General features: G+C 37.9%; 1 long non-coding RNA gene across 3 annotated transcripts; it reads left to right on the top strand.

The window, feature by feature from the left end:
- Positions 1–615: 615 nt before the first annotated feature.
- Positions 616–21,875, top strand: LOC119559701. Of its 3 annotated transcripts, none has more exons than XR_005220933.1 (3): positions 616–673; positions 755–963; positions 21,669–21,875. It is a non-coding gene; the product is annotated as an uncharacterized LOC119559701 (long non-coding RNA). The 3 variants fall into 3 exon arrangements; XR_005220931.1 differs by lacking the exon at positions 21,669–21,875 and adding an exon at positions 3,505–4,010; XR_005220932.1 differs by lacking the exon at positions 21,669–21,875 and adding an exon at positions 3,505–4,010 and having other exon boundaries at positions 617–673; positions 773–963.
- Positions 21,876–25,681: the final 3,806 nt, after the last annotated feature.

The raw sequence follows: 25,681 nt of genomic DNA, 5'->3' as shown, positions 1-25,681 counted from the left end.
GCAGAAGGAAGCGTTTCCGACCTAATAAAGTATATATATTCTTGATAAGGATCACTATTTCATTTATTCCTATAGACGCTGTGTGGCGTATTGGAGAAATCTCGTAAACAGCCGATACGAATGAACGATAGGTGGCGCTTTTGTGTAGTGTGCAATCTCGCACTCCCTATAGCTGGGTATCTGATAGCCAAACTTGATCGGATAAAAAACACTTTTTATTTTACTCTAAAAGTTTCTTTTAGAGAGCTATTTAACTACCAACTATTTAAGTTGGCTATTATTGTAAGATTTGGCAACCTTTTTTCTCTGCACTAAAATACTGTGTTTTCTATATCTGAAATGCATTATCTATAAAAAGGAAAATATTTTTTTCCTCTTAATGCTTAATTAGCTGTCAACAACGATGGCTATAAAAAGTTTTATAAATTTGTTGTAGATCTTATAAAATAGTCACTCTCTTAAAAACCAAAAAACTAAAAAATATGACAAGTTTAATTTCAAATTTATAGAAATTTTTTTTCTCACATTAACCCACGTCACGGTCAGACACGCATCTTGCTTAATCTCATTAGATATACATGTGGACATTTGCTCACTTTCTCTAAAATAGGTGGATACGTGTTGTTCGCTTACAGAACTCGTATTTCTATTAGTTCACAAAAAAGAACAATTTGTAAGTAAAAACAAACGATTTTAAGAGTCATTTTTATTTATTTTTTGATGCCCGTGGAAAATATTTAAATTAAAATTTCAGCTATTACCATTTTTACAGGGCAGAACGCGAAATAACGAAGCCCACAAGGAGAATGTGGGAAGGCGACTACTAATATACACGAATAAATGAAAATCGACTGTAATAAACCGATTGTAACGAATTATACACCAATTGCATATGATGGATTTACAAATTTTTATTGATTTGGGAAAAAGAGCGTTGAAAGAGTAAAAGAAAAAATAAAAAATGTGAGTATCTGGTGCCGGTAAGTATAGATTTCTCAGTTTATTAGCGTAGAATATTATTACTAGAAATAAGTAGAGTTACTTGAGCTGCAGTCGAAGAGTCGGTGGGCTTTTTAGACCAGCTGGCTATTTTACTCTCTTAATTGAGCGGTTAGTACTGGACGCAAAATTATATAATGTATGTATAATTGCTGCTATTCTGTTAAAATTCACTTTTCACATTCCCCCAGTGTCAGGAAAATGTCAGCAAGCACTAAACTAAAATTCCACTAAAGAATAAGAAAAACAGGTCGGAGAGACGACCCTTTAACATCTACTAAGGCACTGAATAGGTATACAAATTGGGTCATTTGGGTACCCAAACCTAATTTCAGCTCAAGTATACTTGTCTGTTATTAAAAACTTTTTAAGTAGGTAAGGTCTTATTATACCCGCCCAAAAACTTCAAGAAATCGTAAACTGGAACGCGGTTATCTCAGAAACTATCAAAGATAGATCGCAAGCTTGTTACGGGAACATGCCACGCATACTCTAACGCCCACAAACCGCCCAAGACTGTGGCTCCTAGAGTTTTAGTGCTAGAAATTATAACTGAAATATATTGGTATCGTCAATACCTATTAATTGACCTAAAATAAAGTTACCCATTTCAAAGTCCATAGTTGTCCTATGACTTTATAGGTAACCATTTTGGGACAGGATGTCATATAATGACCTTTAATTTCATAGCACCTCGCCACGCCGCGAACTCTTGTGGTCCAGTCAATCATGGCACATGCGCGGCAGTCATCGCACTGACTGACCACGACTTCATCGGTCACCGCGAATTCTTGTGGTCATTTCAAAATAGTGATATATGTATATTACTTTACAAGACCGTGTTACTTTAAACCCAACCCGATCCGAACTTTTCTATCTTTATTTTACCTGACCTACTTGACTTCTTATTATTTGGGGTATTTGGGTTTGGGTACAAATTTGCCCACTTACTCGAATATACAAGCCAAATCGACCTTGTAAATCAGTTGGGCAAACAAGTCAGGTTACTTATGCAGGGCTCTAAGTTGGTCCTACTTTCAGCTTGAAAATAGTATTAGTGCTTAAAGTAGTTAGTATAAAATGGTAATTTAGATTCATCGGAAAGTATGTAACAGGTAGAAGGAGCGTTCCCGACCCTTTAATGTACATATATATATTGTTGTTCTAGATAACTAGACGGCCGAGTCGATCTAGCCATGTCCCTCAGTCTGTCTGTCCTAATAAACGTTGTGATCTCGGTAACTATAAAAGACATAAAGATGGGACAAGGCATGCATATTTTAGAGATTATTGCGCAGAGCAAATTTATTGCAAACATACAACCCAAAACGGTGAGTCTTACAGTTTTATGGCTATTGCTATTTTAAGATAAGGAGAGATAATAATAGGAGAGATAATAACTTAAGCTATTTGTCCTTTTTGTCCCCCTCTTGCTTGTTGCAATTTCTCCCTCCACACTGACCTGAAGTGTAAACTTACTTTCTCCTTAGTGAATTTATTAAGAAAACAAGAAAGAACGCTATAGTCAAGAACCTCGACTATCAGATACCCCTTACTCAGCTATAGGGACAAAATGTAAATGGAGATATGCAAGCAGCAAAGCGATATTAAAATGCGTCACCTACCCGCGATCTCAATATATGGTTATGTGGGCGGTAGACAGATTTATGCGTTATGGGCGTTAGAGTGTACGTGGCAAATTTTTTTTGGGTCAATCAATAGGTATTGACGAGCTAATACAATTTAGCTGAAATTTGTTTCTAGCAGGAAAAGTGTGGGCGCCACAGGCTAAGGCCGCTTGTGGGTGTTAGAGTGTGCGGGGCAAACTTTTTTTGGATCAATCGATAGGTATTGACGAAACTAATACATTTCAGTTAAAACTTTTTACCTAGCATAAAAATTGTGGGCACCACAGGTTTGGGCGGCTTTTGGGCGTTAGAGTGGGCGTGGCATATTCCCGTAACAAACTTGCGCTGCGTACAAGGCTAGTGAAGCTAAATCTGAAGTCCCAATTCTCCATCTTTGATAGTTTCCACATATCCGCGTTCTTACCTACGATTTTTTGAAGTTTGTGGGCGTTAAAGTGGGCGTGGCAAACTTTTTTTTTTGGTCAATCAATAATAAAATATATAATTAAAATAAAATAAAATTTGTATTCTAGCATCAAAAATGTAGAAGCCACAGCTTTGGGCGGTTTGTGAGCGTTAGAGTGGGCGTGGAACGCTGCTGAAATAAACTTGCGCTGCGTAAGAAGCCTACCTTTTATAGTTTCCGAGATCTCAGCGTTCATCCGGACGGACAGACAGACGGACATGGCTAGATCGACTCGGCTAGTGATCCTGATCAAGAATATATATACTTTATGAGATCGGAAACGCTTCCTTCTGCCTGTTACATACTTTCCGACGAATCTAGTATATCCTTTTACTCAACGAGTAACGGGTATAATTACATAGTTATATGTCGAACTTATTATTAATTCATTGCTCTTTATTTTTCACTTAGTTGAACTGCTCGATTCCACTCTCAAAAACGGACTGCCCTGCTCGAGTTTAATGATCAATCATCAAACCATGGCTTAAGAGATTTATCTCAAAAACTGATTAAGAGAATGACTCAAGAGAGTTGGCAATTTGAAATTAAAATTCGGCCGGAAATTTGTGTTTACGCGTTCTGGTGTTTTCGTCAGCGGATTTCTGGTCTCGCTTTGAGGCTCGGATGCTTACAATATCGGCTTTGATGTTTACAGTATCCGTTTGATGCGGAATGTGTGAAATTGATCTACGTGGGAATAGTTTGGAGGCGTAGTTGAAAGAAATAGCTGACCACGGATTATCTCGGAGTCAGTCAGAGTTATTTGGTATTTACCTCTAGGCTCAAAGTTGTTTGTAAATAGTGTGTTATATAACTTGCCTTCACAAAAAATAGTAAAAATAAAATACAGCTGGAAAACAGAAAAATATATATAGAAACAAGGAAGAACGCTATAATCGAGTACCTCGACTATCAGATACCCGTTACTCAGCTATAGGGACCAAAGGGAAATGGAGACATGCAAGCAGTAAAGCGAGATTGAAATGCGATACCTACCTGCGATCTCAATATGTGGTTATGTGGGCGGTAGACAGATTTAAACTTTTTTTCTCATTCAATAGGTATTGATAGGAACAATACATTTCAGATAACATTTTTATTTAGCAATAAAACTGTGGGAGCCACAGTTTTGGGAGGTTTGTGGGCGTTAGAGTGGGCGTGGCACCCTGCTGAAACTTTCGCTACGCAAAAAGCTCAGGAATCTGCATGCCAAATCCGAGGTCTCAGCGTTCATCGGGACGGACAGACGGACATGGCTAGATTGACTCGGCTAGTGATCCTGATCAGGAATATATTTACTTCCTTTTGCCTGATACATACTTCCCGACGAATCTAGTATACCCTTTTAATCTACGAGTAACGGGTAAAATAATAAAATTAAGCCCAGCCTCACGCATTATCCGCGGCTACCAACTTACTCAACGCGGCACAGCCCATTAATAATTGTAAGGCGCAATGTGCCTTTTAGGTCGATTCCCTTTTGTCAACATAATTCAAGAATCGACAAATGAGCCAAAAATTGAATTTTGACTTAAGAGAGAAAGAAGAAAAGTAACGGCCCTCTAAGAATAGATTCCTGTACGTGTAAGCTTTGTTTGCAAAAATTAGCTGCTTGGGAACATTTTTTTATTCCTGGTTACGCATCTTGGTATTTTATAGTCTTTGATTGGATCCCTTAATCACAAAAAAGAAGTCAACAAATTTTAAATGAGTATGTTTTTGAAATTCAAATTTCATGCGCACTTCTGTTATCGTCCAAACAATGCAAATCATTGTTAAATTAAATAAAACTTATTTTACAATGAATTTTGTCCAAATATAGCTTGTTTGGTTCGTATGGACGGTACGGTACCTTTTAAGTGGTGCACGTCTTAATTAGTGTTCGCTTTTTTCGAGTCTTTTCTATCACTGTATTAAATTGATGTATTCGGCACGCTACAACAGAAAAATTACGTGTAGGTAAATAAATATTTACTGTTGCGGGCCGAAATCATAAATTTAATATAGTTTATTTATTTTATCGAATGTAATATTATTTTTCGTCACAATTGTTGATATCAGAAATTTTTGTTAAAGGCGCGTTCGCCACTACTTTTTACCTCGCTAAGAGGTGTTTTTGTTTGATATCAACAGAGGCTTTAAAGCTTGCGGAGTTGTAGCTCACAATATACTCAATGTACCCTATTCATTTATTCGTTAAAATTAAAGGGTGACATAGTTGTAAGCGAGAACATATATCACCTAAGTTGGTTAAGCCTAGTACTCACATCCACGAAAACCGCGAGCTAACCATAGGAGTGAGCAAGAGGCAAATACTCAGCTAACGCTTTTCGTCGGGTCTGTTTTTCAGCGATTTTCTCAGATAAGCTAAGGAAATACCAGAAAAAATACCATTTTAACGAGTGATTTTCGATGAACACCGTTAGCCGCGGCCCAAATAATAAGAAATTTAATCTATGGCGGTGTTCGTGCAAAAGCGGTCCGGAATTTAAAATTTAAAAATGGAAGGAAAACCATTTAAACGCCTAAAGAAGGTCAGTGCAGATGAAAAAGGACGACTAATCCAAGCTGTTGCCCATTATTGTGGTATTTCACCGACAGGAAGCATTACCACGACAGGGCAAATCCGCAGAATAGTTGAAGTGCTGGAGGAGATCCACAAGAGAATACCAGTGGGGAGAACATGCCGAGTGGGACTTAGCTCGATCTCCATTGAGGAACCATCGGACTCCACCTCCACCAGTTACTTGGCGACTTCATTCAGCATCAGGCGGAACAACCCCGCTCCCAATCCGGCTCCCACTTCCTCAAGGTCCAATATGCCCATTGTGACACGGAGCTGGACTGCGGATGCGCGGAAAAGATGGCGAAGCATCCATGGGACGAGAAGGAATCCTTAAACTTATTATTAACATAAATAAAAACATTCGTTGAACATTTCATTTATTATACCCGTTACTCCTAGAGTAAAAGGGTATACTAGATTCGTCGGAAAGTATGTAACAGGCAGAAGGAAGCGTTTCCGATCCCATAAAGTATATATATTCTTGATCAGGATCACTAGCCGAGTCGATCTAGCCATGTCCGTCTGTCCGTCTGTCCGTCTGTCCGTCTGTCCGTCTGTCTGTCCGGATGAACGCTGAGATCTCGGAAACTATGAGAGCTAGGCTATTGAGATTTGGCGTGCAGATTCCTGAGCTTCTTACGCAGCGCAAGTTTATTTCAGTAGAGTGCCAGAGTACCTATCGATTGACTCAAAAAAAAATTTGCCACGCCCACCTTTACGCCCACAAACCGCCCACAAACTTCAAGAAATCGTAAGTATGAACGTGGATATCTCGGAAACTATCAAGGATAGAGAATTGGGATCTCAGATTTAGATTCCGTAGCCTTGTGCGCAGCGCAAGTTTGTAACGCAAATATGCCACGCCCACTCTAACGCCCACAAACCGCCCAAGCCTGTGGCGCCCACAATTTTCATGCTAGATACAAAATTTTAACTGAACTATATTGGTCTCGTCAATACCTATCCATTGACCCAAAAAAAAATTTGCCACGCCCACTCTAACGCCCATAACACTTAAATCTGTCTACCGCCGATAGGTGGCGCATTTCAATCTCGCTTTGCTGCTTGCATATCTCCATTTCCCTTTGGTCCCTTTAGCTGAATAACGGGTATCTAATAGTCGAGGTACTCGACTATAGCGTTCTTCCTTGTTTTTATTTTAGTTTCTTTGTGCTTCAGCAGACTCTTCTTTATTAAATTGCTCAAATTCATTTGTTTTCCATTTGGCAACAAGCCCAGCTGTTTGACAGTAAGACCAAGCCACATGCATTGCGGATGAACTTTGAAAACTTCGGTCACTCTACAAAGAATACGATTTTTCGATTTGTGAAACTTTTAGCTGATCTGAGTACTAGACTTAAAGCCTAGACGAAAAGACGAAAACCGCGAGCTAACCATAGGATTGAGCCAGAGGCAAATACGCGGCTAACGCTTTTCGTCGGGTCTGTTTTTAAGTGCGGTACTCAGATGAGCTAAGGAAATACCAGTAAGAATACCAGATTTTGCGAGTGAATTTCGATAAACCCCGTTAGCCGCGGCCCAAAAACTAATATAAGTATCTTTTTAGCAGAACCACCAGTAATACGATATCCGACGACCTCTTCATTAGGACTCCGTACACCACCACCACCAGCTACTTGGCCAGCTTAAGCGGAGCTTGAGGGCGCCGGCTAAGGAACAGTTGGAGAAGCCATAGCCAGTCACTGCCAGGATGCTGGGCGACTTCCTGCTCCCAATCCGGCTCCCACTTTCTCAAGGTCCAATATGCCTTTTGGGACACGGAGCTGGACTGCGGTGGAGCGGGAAAGATGGCAAAGCATCCGTGGGACGAGAAGGAAGCTTTAAACTACTAATTACATAAATAAAAACATTCGTTGAACATTCCATATATTTGTTTTTTAATTCTTTGTGTACCAGCAGACTCCTCCTTTTTAAATTTATCCCATTGATTTGTTTTCCGTTTGGCAACAAACCCAGCTGCTTTACAGTAAGACCATGCCACATGCATTGCGGGTGAACTTTGAAAACTTCGGTCACACTACAAAGAATAAGATTTTTCGACTAGTGAAACTCTTAGCCGATCTGAGTACTAGGCTTTAAGCGCACACCTTTTATTTACTTTATGGGGCCGGAAACGCTTTTTTATACCTGTTACATACTTTCCGGGTATAAAATATCTATTTTGTTTTAAAATTTTTTACAAAACCCATCTGTTCAGTGGTAAATACCCAGATATAAAACGTGTATAGTATCTAAGCCCTTTCCGTTACATACATGTCCTTTATGTCGTTAAATAGTTATTAAATGCTAAAAGCAATGCCCTATTTTAAGCTGTCTAAAATAGATTGAAAATTGTGACAAAAAGTTTTTGTCTGCAAACTTGAAACGTGGCACCTCTTTTTAAACCCTTGCAGAGGATATTATGATTTCAGTCAGATGTTTGCAACGCAGTGAAGGAGACGTTTCCGACCTCCTAAAGTATATTAATTCTTAATCAGCATCACGAGCCGATTTAGCCATGTCCGTCTGTCCGTTTCTACGCAAACTAGACTCTCAGTTTTAAAGCTATCGGGATGAAAACTTCCAAAAAAACCTTAATTCTATTGCAGGTATTATTTAAATCGGAACGAGCCGTCTCCTTCACTGCGTTGCAAACTTTTAACTGAAATTATATTACCCTCGTTTGCGATTGCTTACATTTTTCAATATACATACATCTACACCGAAAGCAAGAGAGAACGTTGTTGTCGAGACACTTGACTGTTATCCACGCTTGACTCAGTTAACTAATTTGACAAAATAAATAAAACTTACACTGAAAAAATCTTTAACAGAAACTTCTGCAATTTGTAGGTGTTGCTATTGGCTGAAATATGCAGGTATGGACTTTGACACGGCATGTTAAATTCTAGCTCTCTAGCTTCAAAAATAATAATCGCTATAATCGAGTCCCTCGACAATTAGATACCCGTTACTCTGTTTCAAATTTCAAATTAAATAAAATTCAAAGGCGCGCTCACATCAAACATTCCAGCTCCACGACACCTAGTGGGCGGTAAAGGTACTACTGACAATATTTATATAGGTATTGATCAATAAAATTAATTTCAACTTATAATTTTAGCTTTAGCGGTATGGGAGTGGCACCCTGTTCAAATAAACTTGCGCTGCGCTAGGAGCTCTAGAATATACATGCCTTTCTGCTTGTTAGTTTATTAATAAGATATTGGGTAGGATAGCTTTTTTTTAAGTAGTTACGGGACGTGTTCCCCAAAAATAGCGAAATTCCCCTCCACGGACCTCCATTTTTAAAAAAATTTTCGCACAGAAATTTTTCTGCGGAAATGCGTATTTCCCTTGTAAATGAATTTCATATTGGCTTGTTTTGCTTTAACATCAAAGAATCCTCTTTTACGATTTTGAGTATCTTGCATTAAGCACGAGGTAGATTTTTTTACAATTTGCATTACACAAAATTCTCCTTTTGCATTTTGTTTTTGGTTTTGTAGAACCATGAATTATTGTCATTCTTTTATGGATAACTGCAGCGAGCGCTTAAATAGGAAGGATCGGAAAACTGTCAAAATACTATAAAAAGTCAATCGGAAAGTTAATAGTATTTATTTGAACAAATCCTTCAAGTTCAGAATCAAATGATTGTTTGGTGAAAAAAATTGTTTCTCAGAGTTCCACTCCTCTCGACAAATCAATCCAGGATCCGCCACTGAAACTCTCATATAATATTTAATATTTTGTTATAATTGCGGTATTCATTTTATATAAAAAGTTTAATTATAAAATGTCTATATTGTTTGTAAGCCTATGTGTTTTAGAAAAATATATAATCGCCATGTGTAATATTCTAGTAAATTATAATTCTGAAATAATAAAATGTGATATGTACATTGTACGTGTAAAAGGAAATATGATATGAAAAACAAGAAAAAACGCCTGTTGTCGAGTACCTCGACTATCAGATACCCGTTACTCAGCTAAAGGGACCAAAGGGAAATGGAGATATGCAAGCAGCAAAGCGAGATTGAAATGCGCGACCTACCGGCGGTAGACAGATTTAGGCGTTATGAGTGGGCGTGGCAATCGATAGGTATTAAAGAGACCAATACATTTAAGTTACAATTTTTTATCTAGCGTGAAAATTGTGGGCGCCACAGGCTTGGGCGGTTTGTGGGCGTGGCATATTCGCGTACCAAACTTGCGCTGCATACAAGACTACGGAATCTAAATCTGAGATCCCAATTCTCTATCTTTGATAGTTTCCGAGATATCCAAATTAAGTTTCTCACTAGTGAATTAAAAAAATTTATTTTTATTTTTTACAATCACTTATTCACTATTACAATTTTACAATAGGTCGAACTTATTTAATTCACTGCTCTTGTATTTATTCTCGAATTATTGTTCTGCTCGATTCGGATCTCAAAAACGGACTGACTCTCTCTGGTTCAATGATCAATAATCAAACCTCGGCTTAAGAGATTTTATCCCAAAAAATTGATAAAGAGAATGACTCAAGAGATTCGGAAAATAGGATGATGCAATTTGCCAATTAAATTCGAAGTCCAATCTTGGCCGGAAATTGGTGTTTACATTAGCGGAGTTTAGAGACCGCTTTGGGGATCTTTTTGTTTACGTTAGCGGACTCGGGACTCGTTTTGGGGATCTTTTGTTTACGTTAGCGGACTCAGGGCTCGCTTGGGGCTCCGATTGTTTACAATATCGGTTTGGATGTTTACAGCATCCGTTTGATTCGGACTGCGTGAAATTGATCTGGGTGGGAATGATTTGGAGGCCTGCTTGGCAGAAATAGCTGACCACGGATTTATCTCGGGTCTGTCAGAGTTATTTGGAAATTAGCTCTCGGCTCAAAGTTGTTTATAAATTGGGTAAGAGCCCCTAAATAATGTGTCATATAACTCCCCCCATTCTAAATTGAATCGTCCCGATTCATTGGAACTGTTGGGTATATTGAATGCAATTGATTGGTTAGTTCGACAATGATATTTTCTTCTAGGGTATTTTCATTGTCGGGTGTATTATTTATCTCAATATCGGAAATATTGCTTTCTGGTTCGATTTCTATACGAATTTGCCATGGTTTGAATATTAAAAATTTTCTGAATTTGATTATAATCATAATAATTAAATATATTAATGCTAATATGATTAATATTAACGTAATTGGTATTTGAGTTTGTTTAATTTGAATAAATGGATTTAGTATGTTAATATTATCAAATGAGAGTTCCGAATCATTAGATATAATATATTCGGATATTAAAAAATCTGTATATTTTCGAGCTGTGATGTATTCCAATATCTTATTGTCTACATTGGTGTAGGAAATATTATTAATTATAGAGGTGCCATTAAAAGTAATTAAATATGACCCATTTAAATGAGTGTCATTAACTGTATTTTCTCCATTTACAAAAATGGCTCCATCTTGGATTACATCTACTTTTTTATTTTTATACCCGTTACTCGTAGAGTAAAAGGGTATACTAGATTCGTCGGAAAGTATGTAACAGGCAGAAGGAAGCGTTTCCGACCCCATAAAGTATATATATTCTTGGTCAGGATCACTAGCCGAGTCGATCTAGCCATGTCCGTCTGTCCGTCTGTCCGTCTGTCCGTCTGTCTGTCCGGATGAACGCTGAGATCTTGGAAACTATGAGAGCTAGGCTATTGAGATTTGGCGAGCAGATTCCTGAGCTTCTTACGCAGCGCAAGTTTGTTTCAGTAGAGTGCCACGCCCACTCTAACGCCCACAAACCGCCCAAAACTGTGGCTTCTACAGTTTTGATGCTAGAGTAAAAATTTAAACTGAAATGAATTGTTCTCATCAATACCTATCGATTGACCCAAAAAAAAGTTTGCCACGCCCACTCTAACGCCCACAAACCGCCCACAAACTTCAAAAAATCGTAAATATGAACGCGGATATCTCGGAAACTATCAAAGATAGAGTATTGGGATTTCAGATTTAGATTCCGTAGCCTTGTGCGCAGCGCAAGTTTGTTACGCAAATATGCCACGCCCACTCTAACGCTCACAAACCGCCCAAGCCTTTGGCGCCCACAATTTGTATGCTAGATTAAAAATTTTATCTGAAATGTATTGGTCTCGTCAATGCCTATCGATTGATCCAAAAAAATTTGCCACGCCTACCCTAACGCCCACAATGCTTAAATCTGTCTTCCGCCGGTAGGTGGCGCATTTAAATCTCGCTTTGCAGCTTGCATATCTCCATTTCCCTTTGGTCCCTTTAGCTGAGTAACGGGTATCTGATAGTCGAGGTACTCGACTATAGCGTTCTTCCTTGTTATACCCGTTACTCGTAGAGTAAAAGGGTATACTAGATTCGTCGGAAAGTATGTAACAGGCAGAAGGAAGCGTTTCCGACCCCATAAAGTATATATATTCTTGATCAGGATCACTAACCGAGTCGATCTAGCCATGTCCGTCTGTCCGTCTGTCCGTCTGTCCGTCTGTCCGTCTGTCCGTCTGTCCGTCTGTCCGTATGAACGCTGAGATCTTGGAAACTATAAGAGCTACAATACTGGGATTAGGCATGCAGATTCCTGAGATTCCTGCGCAGCGCAAGTTTGTTTCAAAAGAGTGCCACGCCCACTCTAACGCCCACAAACCGCCCAAAACTGTGGCTCCTACAGTTTTGATGCTAGAACAAAAATTTTAACTGAAATGTATTGTTCTCATCAATACCTACCGACTGACCTAAAAAAAGTTTGCCACGCCCACTTTAACGCCCACAAACCGACCACAAACTTCAAAAAATCGTAAATATGAACGCGGATATCTCGGAAAATATCAAAGATAGAGAAACGAGATTTCAGATTTAGATTCCGTAGGCTTGAGCGCAGCGCAAGTTTATTATGCGAATATGCCACGCCCACTCCAACGCCCACAAACCGCTCAAGTCTGTGGCGCCCACAATTTTCATGGTAGATAAAAAATTTAAACTGAAATGTATTGGTCTCGTCAATACCTATCGATTGATTTAAAAAAAACTTTGCCACGCCCACTCTAACGCCCACAACGCTTAAATCTGTCTACCGCCGGTAGGTGGCGCATTTGCTGCTTGCATATCTCCATTTTCCTTTGGTCCCTTTAGCTGAGTAACGGGTATCTGATAGTCGAGGTACTCGACTATAGCGTTCTTCCTTGTTTTTTCTGATTTTGTTACAAAAAGATTTTTCTCCATTTAGTAATCTGGTGAAACAAGAACCTTCTGGGTTAAGTGTGCAATAATTGTTAAATATTTCTGTCTTAAAATTAGACATTACATAGTACTTATTTCTACATTTTGCGACGTGATTATCAATTAATAATTTTCCATCATCATGTGAAATGGATCTTGAATTGTAAACGTCACAGCGATCGGTAATAATAGGGTATTTTATGTAAATTATAATAAGATCTTGATGCCATGCGATTTTAAATTCAGATATATCTAAAAGGTCTGTTATAACTACAGGTCTATTTTCGTGTTTATAAATTTCTTGTATATCGTCGTTGTTTAGAATTTTAGTATTAAATACATCGATTTTGGCGAGTGTAATTGTGTCCATTAAATTCATAAGATCGTAAGTAAGCAAACGCAGACGATATTTTCTAAGCGGAATTTCTTGATCTTTAAAGGCTGTTTTGAATTCTTCAGATAAAGATTTTATCTCTTTAAATATTGATCTGGGTGGGAATGATTTGGAGGCCTGCTTGGCAGAAATAGCTGACCACGGATTTATCTCGGGTCTGTCAGAGTTATTTGGAAATTAGCTCTCGGCTCAAAGTTGTTTATAAATTGGGTAAGAGCCCCTAAATAATGTGTCATATAACTCCCCCCATTCTAAATTGAATCGTCCCGATTCATTGGAACTGTTGGGTATATTGAATGCAATTGATTGGTTAGTTCGACAATGATATTTTCTTCTAGGGTATTTTCATTGTCGGGTGTATTATTTATCTCAATATCGGAAATATTGCTTTCTGGTTCGATTTCTATACGAATTTGCCATGGTTTGAATATTAAAAATTTTCTGAATTTGATTATAATCATAATAATTAAATATATTAATGCTAATATGATTAATATTAACGTAATTGGTATTTGAGTTTGTTTAATTTGAATAAATGGATTTAGTATGTTAATATTATCAAATGAGAGTTCCGAATCATTAGATATAATATATTCGGATATTAAAAAATCTGTATATTTTCGAGCTGTGATGTATTCCAATATCTTATTGTCTACATTGGTGTAGGAAATATTATTAATTATAGAGGTGCCATTAAAAGTAATTAAATATGACCCATTTAAATGAGTGTCATTAACTGTATTTTCTCCATTTACAAAAATGGCTCCATCTTGGATTACATCTACTTTTTTATTTTTTTTTCTGATTTTGTTACAAAAAGATTTTTCTCCATTTAGTAATCTGGTGAAACAAGAACCTTCTGGGTTAAGTGTGCAATAATTGTTAAATATTTCTGTCTTAAAATTAGACATTACATAGTACTTATTTCTACATTTTGCGACGTGATTATCAATTAATAATTTTCCATCATCATGTGAAATGGATCTTGAATTGTAAACGTCACAGCGATCGGTAATAATAGGATATTTTATGTAAATTATAATAAGATCTTGATGCAAAACGATTTTAAATTCAGATATATCTAAAAGGTCTGTTATAACTACAGGTCTATTTTCGTGTTTATAAATTTCTTGTATATCGTCGTTGTTTAGAATTTTAGTATTAAATACATCGATTTTGGCGAGTGTAATTGTGTCCATTAAATTCATAAGATCGTAAGTAAGCAAACGCAGACGATATTTTCTAAGCGGAATTTCTTGATCTTTAAAGGCTGTTTTGAATTCTTCAGATAAAGATTTTATCTCTTTAAATATTTTAGAATTAATAACGAATTGATCGTTATTATTTTGTATTAAATCCTCGATTTTATTTTGGACAGTTATGAAATCATCATGATCTGGTGTTCCCGCTATCCATTTCCAAATAGGGCCTATTTCATTAATGCCTCTTTTCGATCTACTGGGTATAATTTGGGAGATAAGTATTTGGATAATTTTTAAATCGTGGGATATTTCCCAAAGAAAATTGTTGCTGTCGTGACTCTTCAGAAATTCTGTTTCAAGATTAATTATATCTCTATAAAGACTTATATTAGTTATATGAAATAAATCTGCGTATGATTCATAAATAAGAACATCTTTGGTATCCTTGTAAAGAAGGAAATCATGGTTCGTGTAATCCATAATTTCGGATTTGGTTGTAGCTACCAGCAGTAATAAGTACATTATTGAAATCATTATCTGTAATTTGAAACAAATTATTTTATATTATCTTTATGAATCGTACGGTTTCTGTTATTTATAATAACTTTATTAGGGAGATTTTCCTTAACTACTTGTTTTTTATATCTAGAATTAAGCTTGTTTCTTTCCCCGTGTTTCTTTTCGTAAATTACCTCTCCTACGTGATAATTCTTATTTTGTCTATCTTTATTGTGAAAATGCAACATTTTCTCTTGGGCTTGCTGCAATAATTTAGGAATATCATCGTGTTTGATTTTATTAAATAATATATCAAAAGGTCGATGGTTGGTTATTGAATGAATTGTTAAATTGTATTTTTGTGCTGCTCTAATTATAATTTCGGAATAATCAATTAAATTAAGCTCATCTTTAATGCAGCGGGCAATTTCTGTTGAGGAAGAGTGTGCCCTTTCTATTTGTCCATTAGACGTACTATGTCGAGGATCTGCAAAGAATAGAGATATCCCATTTATTTGAGCAAAGGATTTGAATTGGGATGAAGAGAAACTTGGTTCGTTATCTATCATCAAAGATTTGGCTAATGGAAATTGTTGTAAAATTTCTGAAACTTTATTTTCTATATTTAGTTTGTTAGGGATTTCTTTTACGACCAAATATTTCGAATAGAAATCTATACAAGTAATGAATATAAGATTTTGGGCGTAATATATGTCAAGATGCAAATTTTCACCTTCTCTTTCTGGAATAGGCGCTTGACCGATAGGAATCTGTACTGGGTGTCTGTTGTATTTGTTTTGATTGCAGATTGTGCAATTCTTTATAAATTCCTTAAGCTTTTTGTATAAATTAGGCCAATAATAGAGTCTAGTTTTTTGCTTATAATTTTCATCAAGCCCTCTATGAGCTCTACAATGAGTTTCTGTGATAATCACGGATCTGTCTTCAGCGTCTTCGACATCCTGGACAAATGTCTTAGTGTATAAAAATGTATTTATAAAATTGTCTTTAAGTGGTTTTTGAATTCTATAAAAATCTTCTAGACTACAGTGAACTCCTATTGTTATATTGGGTGGAATATATTCTCTTAATATTGATATTAAATTTTCTGGAGTATCATACTCTATTATATGTCTAGTATTTCCGAATACATTAATCGACTCATGTATTGTATACCTCCCCGTTGCTATTAGCAATTGTTGCTTAAACTGGTTTAAGGGTTTTCGGGATTCTTGTATAACATTCTCAAAACTACTCTCTGCTGAATGCTGAGTATTTTGATCTGAGACCGATTCATTACTTTCCGTTAAGTTATTAATTTGTATCCTTGATAAAGCGTCCGCAACAACGTTTGTTGCTCCTGGCTTATAAATTATTTTGGGTGAATAGCTTTCAATAAAAAAATACCATCTTTTCATTTCGATATTTGGATTTTTTTGAGAAATGGAAAATGAAAGAGGTTGGTGATCGGTATAGATCTCGATGTTGTTAACCTCATATAAGTAATTACGAAGGTTTTTAAAAGCCCATACTATGGCTAAAAGTTCCTTTTTATTTGTCGCGTATAATTGTTCAGTTTTGGTTAGAGTTTTTGAAATAAATGTGATTGGTTTTCCTTCCTGAGAAAGAACCGCACTAATTGCTAAGTCAGACGCGTCAGTTGTTAGGGTAAATTTTTTATTATAGTCCGGTTGTACTAGTTCTACTTGTGCAATTAAATTTTCTTTGAGCTCGTTAAAAGCTCTTACAGCTGAATCATCAAACTGTATTAAAGTTTTACGTGATGCTTTTTTAGATACTTTGCCGTTTTGGCCCTCTAAATATTTTGTTAAAGGTTTAGCTATCTTTGCGTAATTTTGCACAAATTTTCTGTAATATCCTGTAAGGCCTAGGAAGCTTCTAAGCTCTCGAATATTTTTAGGGATCGGATATTTTACAATTGTTGAAATTTTTTCGGATCGGTTTTGATCACTTTGTGAGAAACAACGTAACCGAGAAAGTTTGTTTCTAATTTAAAGAACTTTGATTTTTCAATCGAAATTTTCATGTTTGCGTTCAGCAAAATTTTAATAATGACAATTAGGTCTTTATAATGTTGCTCAATTGTTTTTGAAAATATGATTATGTCATCCATATAAACATGACATGTTTTACCCACTTGTTCTCTCAAAATATCGTCCATCGCTCGTTGGAATATTCTAGGAGCGTTTGTCAAAACGAAAGGCATTCTTAGGAAGTCGTATTTCCCGTTATTTATTGAAAATGAGGTTTTTTGTATGTCAGGTTCGTTCATGAGAATCTGATGAAATCCAGATTCCAAGTCAATTGTTGAAAAGTATTTGGCTTTTCCGAGATTTGATAAAATCACTGAAGGGTCCTGCATTGAATACCTATCAGGTATAGTATTTTCATTTAGTTTTTTATAGTCAATTACGAGTCTTAGTTTTGGAGTTCCATCTTCATTGAAACCCTTTTTTGGTACCACTAGTACAGGGGAATTATAAGGGCTTCTACTTGGCCTTATAATTTCTTCTTTTAGCATTCGACTTATTTCAGAATTTACAAAATCTGAAGCTGATAGAGCATAAGGGTATTGTTTGCTGTAAATGGCCCTGTCATTTACGGTGTTTATTTCACCGCGTATATCTGTCCTAAAAGGAATCTGCATATTTATTTTTGAATGCTCTTCATTTATAATATTTAATATTTCATTCTCCAGATCTTTTCTTTGATCTGCAGATGATATTTTTATGTTGTTTATTTTTTGATTGTCGGATAGTTCAACGACGGCGTGTTCAGAATTTTTAAATTCCAAACTTTTATTTTTGTCGGATATTTCAACGACGGCGTGTTCAGAATTTTTTAATTCCAAACTTTTATTTTTGTCGGATGTTTCAACGACGGCGTGTTCAGAATTTTTCAATTCCAAACTTTTATTTTTGTCGGATATTTCAACGACGGCGTGTTCAGGATTTGTATATCCCAAACTAAATTCGCTTTGATTACCCATTTCAGATTCGGATCTGATTTGAGCCTTTTCATCAAAGTATTTTTTTAATATAAATTCTTTTAATGGAAGAATGGTGTTTTCTTCTGTTAAAGAATGTTGGTTTAAATTGTTTCCGTTGTCATAATTTAATTTCTCTTTTATTCCGTTATATTTAATAACTCCCTTAGCTGTATCAATCACAGCTCCTATTTTTTTCAATAGGTTATAACCGATCAGTAGATCTGAGTCTAGCCCTTCTATTTCATAAAAAGTATATCGTGTATCAAAAATAGTTTTAGTTATCCATTCACTGTGGATACTCTTTTGTATATTGGAAGCTCATTCTTATTTTTGTAAACTCCAGTTCTAATATAACACGAGGTTGCCCCAGTGTCAATTAATATTTTTAATTTTTTATTTATTTTCGGGTCATTTCTAAATAGGTAGGGTAAGCCTACTCCTGACTTTTGTCTAAAAAATGGTTCTCCTCAATGTTGTTTAGTCTCATTGTCTTGTTAGCCGGTTGGTTAACAGTTCCAGTTGGTACCCTTTTATTTTGGACTTGTCCTTGCTGAGTGTTCTGGGTCTCAAATTTTTTTGTTTGATCCCACTTGTTCTGACTGTAATTATTATTTTGATATTTATTATAACCTTGATTATAGCCGTTGTTAGCTTTATTCTGAGCGTGGATAGACTCGTCTACCTCCATTGGTTCCGGCTTATTTTGTGGCTGCCTATAGGTGTTCCACTGATTTTGTTGGTTATTATTAAATCTACCCTGGTTCCAGGAATTATTTTTGTTCTGATTATAATAACCATAATTATTTTTGTTCTGGTTGTTGTCATGATTAAACCTTAAATTATTACTATTTCGATAGTTATTGTAATTGTTGTTTTGTTGTCTTTGCTTTTGGTTGAAATGTGTTTGACCATTTCCACCAGGGTTTGGCTCACTATTTTTTCTCTGAGTGGTTGAGAAACTATTTGCGAAATGCGCCCTCATGTTGTTGCTTTCCAATTCCTGAACTATGACCATTGCATTTGGTAGGTCAGGAGGATTCATTGAAAAAATTGTGTCTGAAATTTGGCCGTTTAGGCCGGTAATGAAAACTCTAAGAGCAGTCTTCCTATGTTTTTCATTCATTTCTGCTGTTATCGGTTTGTTTCTCCCGTAGGTCATAATTGTTTTATTAATAAGTAGAGTTAACTTTCTATTAACTGTACCATAATAATCCATAATTGATAATTTTCCCTGACTCAAAACACTTAGTTCCTGTTCAATAATATGAATAGGACGTTTGTCGCTAAAGACAAAGTCAAGTCTGGCCATTATGGCATCGAAATTTAATACCGTACCGTTATGGGTTAAGGCATCGTTTGCCATTCCCGTTATTTTGTTTCTTAATATTGATAGGGCGGAATAAAATCTTTCACTCCCTCTGGCATATTGCCTCATGGCTATTTCAGCCGATTCTCTCCAGCTTACATATTTATCTTCTTCTCCTTTATATTCCCTAACAGATTTGATGATCTCATATGATGTGTCGCACTTTATATTTGGATCTATAATCTCTATCTGATAATCCTCAACCGTTTTAATTTTATGAGAAAGCTGCGATCTTAAGTTAACGATCTCTTCCTTTAATGGATTCAATTCAAAATTTACAATTTGTTTAATTAAATCTCTTACATTTAACATGGTATTGTTTGTAATCGCCTGATGATGTTCTTGAGGCGAACTTATGTGGAGTCTTTTATTTGCTCCGTTCTGGCTTGTAGAAGGTTCTGACATTTTGAGAATATTTTCGAAATCAGAAATTAATTCTTCCACTTTGTATAATTATATTTCTTTTTACAAATTTCTTATTAAATAATGATAATAATAAAAAAAGATTATATCGCTCACGAATCGTCCTCCTTATTTTTCTTGTCGTTGTTTTTGGGGTTGTCGTTTTTCTTGGATGATGATCCTGCTTGGGGTCGTCCTTCCTTTTTTTGTATCTTGGGGTCTTCCTTCTTTCTTCGGGTTTTTAAATTGCTGTCTTCCTTCTTTCTTCAGTGTTTATTTCTTGGCGAGGGATTGCCCTTCAGCCTTTATTCTTTAAATGTTTTTTTGTTGATGATTTCGAAGATTTGTTTGCAATATTTTTTTAGTTAAATTGTTTTTCACAATGGTTATTTGTTTCGATGAATTTTGTTGTCACTTTTTAAATTTTTTATTTTGTCCGAGCAGTGAATTTTTGTTACGAACACTATTTTGTAATTTGAGATTTTAAGGGGATTATTCCATTAATTATTTTCCACCTTATTATTTTTTGATCAACACAAACTTTTTATTTTTTGCCGGTTGTATAGAGTTTTAAGGGGATTATTGCATTTATTAATTTCCACCTTATTTTTATCAACACAGGCTTTATATATTCGTCGGTTGTATCGGGTTGTTGGCCGCGCAAAATTCCTTTTTCACTTTTAAACTTTTCTGGGGCTTATTTAAAAGCTTTCCTTTAGAATTTTTTAATCACACGGCCCCACGTTGGGCGCCAATTAATTTTCTCACTAGTGAATTAAAAAAATTTATTTTTATTTTTTACAATCACTTATTCACTATTACAATTTTACAATAGGTCGAACTTATTTAAATCACTGCTCTTGTATTTATTCTCGAATTATTGTTCTGCTCGATTCGGATCTCAAAAACGGACTGACTCTCTCTGGTTCAATGATCAATAATCAAACCTCGGCTTAAGAGATTTTATCCCCAAAAATTGATAAAGAGAATGACTCAAGAGATTCGGAAAATAGGATGATGCAATTTGCCAATTAAATTCGAAGTCCAATCTTGGCCGGAAATTGGTGTTTACATTAGCGGAGTTTAGGGACCGCTTTGGGGATCTTTTTGTTTACGTTAGCGGACTCGGGACTCGCTTTGGGGATCTTTTGTTTACGTTAGCGGGCTCAGGGCTCGTTTGGGGCTCCGATTGTTTACAATATCGGTTTGGATGTTTACAGCATCCGTTTGATTCGGACTGCGTGAAATTGATCTGGGTGGGAATGATTTGGAGGCCTGCTTGGCAGAAATAGCTGACCACGGATTTATCTCGGGTCTGTCAGAGTTATTTGGAAATTAGCTCTCGGCTCAAAGTTGTTTATAAATTGGGTAAGAGCCCCTAAATAATGTGTCATATAACTTCCACGTTCATACTTACAATTTTTTGAAGTTTGTGGGCGGTTTGTGGGCGTTAAAGTGGGCGTGGCAAACTTTTTTAAATCAATCGATAGGTATTGAAGAGAACTATACATTTCAGGTAAAATGTTTATCTAGCATCAAAACTGTAGGAGCCACAGCTTTGGGCGGTTTGTGTGCGTTAGAGTGGGCGTGGTGCTCTGCTGAAACAAACATGCGCTGCGCAGGAATCTCAGGAATCTGCCCGCCTAATCCTAGTACTGTAGCTCTTATAGTTTCCGAGATCTTAGCGTTTATACGGACAGACGGACAGATGGTCAGACGGACAGACGGACATGGCTAGATCGACTCGGTTAGTGATCCTGATCAAGAATATATATACTTTATAGGGTCGGAAACGCTTCCTTCTGCCTGTTACAGTACAGAGTAACGGGTATAATAAAGAAGCAATAATTATTTTTCTATTATTTTTCCATTAATTATTTGATCGTTTCTATCGCAGCTTTAAGATATAGTCGTCCAATCCACGATGTCCATACTGAGGCCCGGGCCGTCCTCAAGATGAGGAGAAGGTCGAGGATCTAGGATTCGTAGCTGCCTCAACGAACATACCCCAAGAGGCTCCGACAGAGCCTACCATCAAGTTGATGCAGCGCGCAGAAGACAACAGAACAACACTAGTAATTCTGGAGAAGCTCAGATGCAACTGAAAGGGGTGAGTCTTTTAGTAATTAACCTAATTAGACGGTACGTTACCATATGTAACAAAGGTAGTACACCAACCTTTGTCTTTCCTAGCATCGATTATTTTCAGGGTTTGGAAGAGCTACTGGACCTGGCATCACGTTTTGAATTTAACATTCATAAAGTCGAAAAATGGATTGTGCTGAAACAACATTTTTTTTCCAGACCATAGGTATATTTTCTACGATATTTCAGCATCAATAACCCAAGGGCTGCAAAAACCGTTAAACATACTCCATAAAATTGGGAATCTAAGGTTAAAAAGAGGAACATCAAACGGCAATCCTCAGCAGAGGCTCTAGACAAGGAAGTAAAGGACCTCAGAAAAATTCTAACAAACGCCTTAAACAACACATGCTAAATCTTTTACTCATCAAAACATACTGGCGATGGTGGCGCGCAAGGCTTCAAGAAAAACCAATAACATTGACATTATCATTAGCTAGATACTGCAAGAAATCAATATTGTGGGCGTAAAAGCGTATGACTAATGCGAAACTACTATCCCATCAACTTGCCACGATTTTCATTTAATTTTTGTCAGCACGAGCCCTTTCACGTTCTTTCAAATAATTATAACACCCTATATCACCACCACCCACCAAACGATGTTTTCGCAGAGAAGAATGGGCCTGACTATGCCAGTGAACTGTTGCGGGGGAGAAACCCAACTTTCTCCCTATAGCTTTTTTACATGTGAAGAGTGCTAAGACGTGTATACGTGTGCGGTCTGTGATGTTGTCTGTCCAGTTGAGTTTTTTTTATCAAGGATGACATCTAAGTACTTTGCCTGGTTGCTAAGGTTTAGGCGCGTTTGTTGTAGTTTTGGTAGAGTTAGACTTGGTGTTTTATACTTTCTTGTGAGTAGAACTAGTTCGGTCTTTTCTGGGTTAACAAGCAGTCCACACCCCGCTGTCCACGTAGAGAGGGTGGATTGGGCTGACTCCATCAGGTTGCAGGGAGTTTGTGGAAATTTTCCTTGTAGTAGGATAGCCACGGTCCGCGTAGGCTACCACTTTAGTGACCGCCTCCTCTGGAAGTTATAGGAGTTTATTAACTAGTATAACTCATAGGTGAGGGGAGGGTACACCACCTTGCGGGGTTCCTCTACTGACAGTCCTGGTCGATTGTGCTGATCCCATAGTGGAGTACACTACCCTATTGGTAAGGATGGTATGTATGAGTCCCACTATAGGCCGCTTAATGCCCACATTACTCAGAGCTCCAGTAATAGTCGCTGAGGTGACGCTGTTAAAGGCGCCTCCTATGTCTAGGGAAGCTGCCAGAGAGAATTCCTTGTTGCTGAATCCCCTCTCTATACAAGATACTATGGAGTAAAGGGCAGTATCTGTTGATCTGTCTTTACGTCACGCATGTTGTACATTGGAGAGTAGGCTTTGGTTGGTAGTTATCCTGATGTGGGTGTCAATTAGCCTTTCCAGGGTCTTCAACAAGAAGGAGGAGAGACTTATCGGACGTAAGTCTTTTGGGACTTCATCCAGCCATCTGGATGGTATGTGGTTTAGTGCTAGACAGCTGTGGAAGATGACTGTCAGCCAAGGGAGGAATGTGCTTAGAGTCCGTTGTAGCTGGGCTGGGAAGAACCCGTCAGGGATTAAAAGAGTTGATAGCCCACTAAAAGAGTTGATAGCCCACTTGATGCGTTCAGGGCTTAAGATATTGGCTATGCCCTAATCGTCGAGGTTCTCCTCTATGTAGAGGTCCTCAACTGTTTGGATATTTTAAGGAAATGGGTGTCTAGTAGGAGTTCAACTGTTTCCTGGCTGTTTTCCGTCCAGGTGTCAGCATTGGTTTTTAGGTAGCCAATGGTTGCTGGAGATTTTGCTAAGATTCTTCTGAGTCTGGATGCCTCCGCGATAGATTCTATGCTACAAAAGAAATTATCCCATGCTCTTCGCTTTTATATTCTTATTTCCTTTTTGTATAGGCTTAGCTTCGTATGGTAGTTCCAGGAAGATTCGCTGTTGTTGTATCTAGCTCTATTGAAGTAAGTTCTGAAGTCGCTTTTAAGATTCGCCAGGGTTGTCTTCCACCAGGGCGGTTTGTGCTTTGGTTTGACTGTTCTGCTTGGGCAAGCCCTTTTTATGGCCTCACCGCAGATTTCAGTGAAAGTATTAACTAGGATTTCTAGTCCTTGACCGTCGAGTACGTGCGTCGGTGGAGCATATAAGTTTCTCTTGAGGAGATTTTTGTAGTAACCCCAGTTGGTTAATCTTATATTAGTGATGTTCTCGGCGGGAGGACAGTCTAGAGTTATTGTGAAATCCAAGTACCGGTGGTCTGAGAATGAGTGTTCGACTCCCACCCAGGGTATCAGATATTAGTGTAATGTCTAAGACTTCCCTCCTATTTCTAGTGATGAAAGTTGGGTCATTACCTTTGTTGCAAATGAACAGATTTGATTGAAGGAGATAGTCATAAAGTAACTCACCCCTTTCGTTTGTGTTTGTAGTTCCCCATTGCGTGTGGTGTGAATTAGCGTCCCCTCCCAGAATGAGTTCCTCAGATGAGTGTGCATGTATGAGTTGTTGTGTTATGGTGTTTGGTAATGACCCGTCGTAGTCGTGAGCCAGATAGAATGATGCTATGGTGTGATGAATGTGTTCGTTTAGCTCCAGTCTGACCGTGGTGAGGTCGCCTTCGCTAAACTGTGGAATAAGATAAGCGTTAGTGTGTGTCTTGGTAAGAATGCAGGTTCTGGTCTTACCCTTACCCTTGGTCTAAAATAGCTTGTATAGGGGGGTTGACAGACAGGACACACACGCAGGGAGCTGCTGCGTGAGGTTGCATAGTTGAGAGTGCTCTGAAGTTGACTCGTTTAAAGTCAGTGTGGCGACAGTCGTTACCTAAAAAGTGAACTGTGTGAAGTTTGAGACACTCCGGGACTAGAGGTACGTATCAGGGCACTGATCCGGAGTGAGAGACTTTCACCACAAAAGCATCTCTCACGCGCACAGCATCCACAAGCTGCCACCTGCGCGACTTTTCCCTCATCACTGTAAACGGGCCCTGTATTTTTGAATTTTTGAAATTTTGCACAAATTCAAGCACCTGGATACAAGGACGGCAAAAGGCAGAAGGCCAAGAATCAGGCTTAATTCTAACCCCTCCGCCGCGGCGGTGCCTATCAAAAGGGGCACTGGGGATCGAAAAGGAGCGGTGTATCCCCTATCGTAAGCCAAAGGGAAAACTGTGGCCAGCGCAGGAGCCTCCCTCGAGCAGACCGGGAAGCCTGAGATGGAGGAGGCTGAAAACCCTTTCGTGGGCAGATCAGTGGTGGCAAGATCTCCCTGCCATCCGAGGGAAGAGGGGACCGATGGAGTTGCAGCGGCATTTAGGAGGGGCAACAAGCTCGCCCGCTCGCTGGCACTTGTGTCAACCCAAGTTGATGAGCTGATCGCAGACACTGAGGAAGTCGCATGAAGGCGCTTCACACGAGCAACGTACAGGCAAACAGAGAGGGCGACAAGGCCAACAGCATCCGGGAGAATGGCCAAGATTATGCAATCGTGTGCTCGAAATGCTCTCGAAGCTTGCAGAGCGCCAACAGAAACAGCAAACAACGCCTGTCTGGAGGAAAGATGCCGCAGCGCAAACGAAGCCATGGCGAAGGATGGAGATACGAGACATCGACTCCATCGCGACGGAGCAGGAAATCTGCGCTGCGATTGCGAGCCAGTATGGCATCGATGCGGAGCGCATCAGAGTCCGTAGTCTGCGCCGAGGCTACGCGGAGTTGCAGTCGGTAGT

The sequence above is a fragment of the Drosophila subpulchrella genome, unplaced genomic scaffold, assembly GCF_014743375.2.
Source record: "Drosophila subpulchrella strain 33 F10 #4 breed RU33 unplaced genomic scaffold, RU_Dsub_v1.1 Primary Assembly Seq33, whole genome shotgun sequence".
NCBI lineage: Eukaryota > Metazoa > Arthropoda > Insecta > Diptera > Drosophilidae > Drosophila > Drosophila subpulchrella.
Note: the sequence above shows the minus strand (reverse complement) of the source record. Positions and strands in the feature narration are given on the sequence as shown.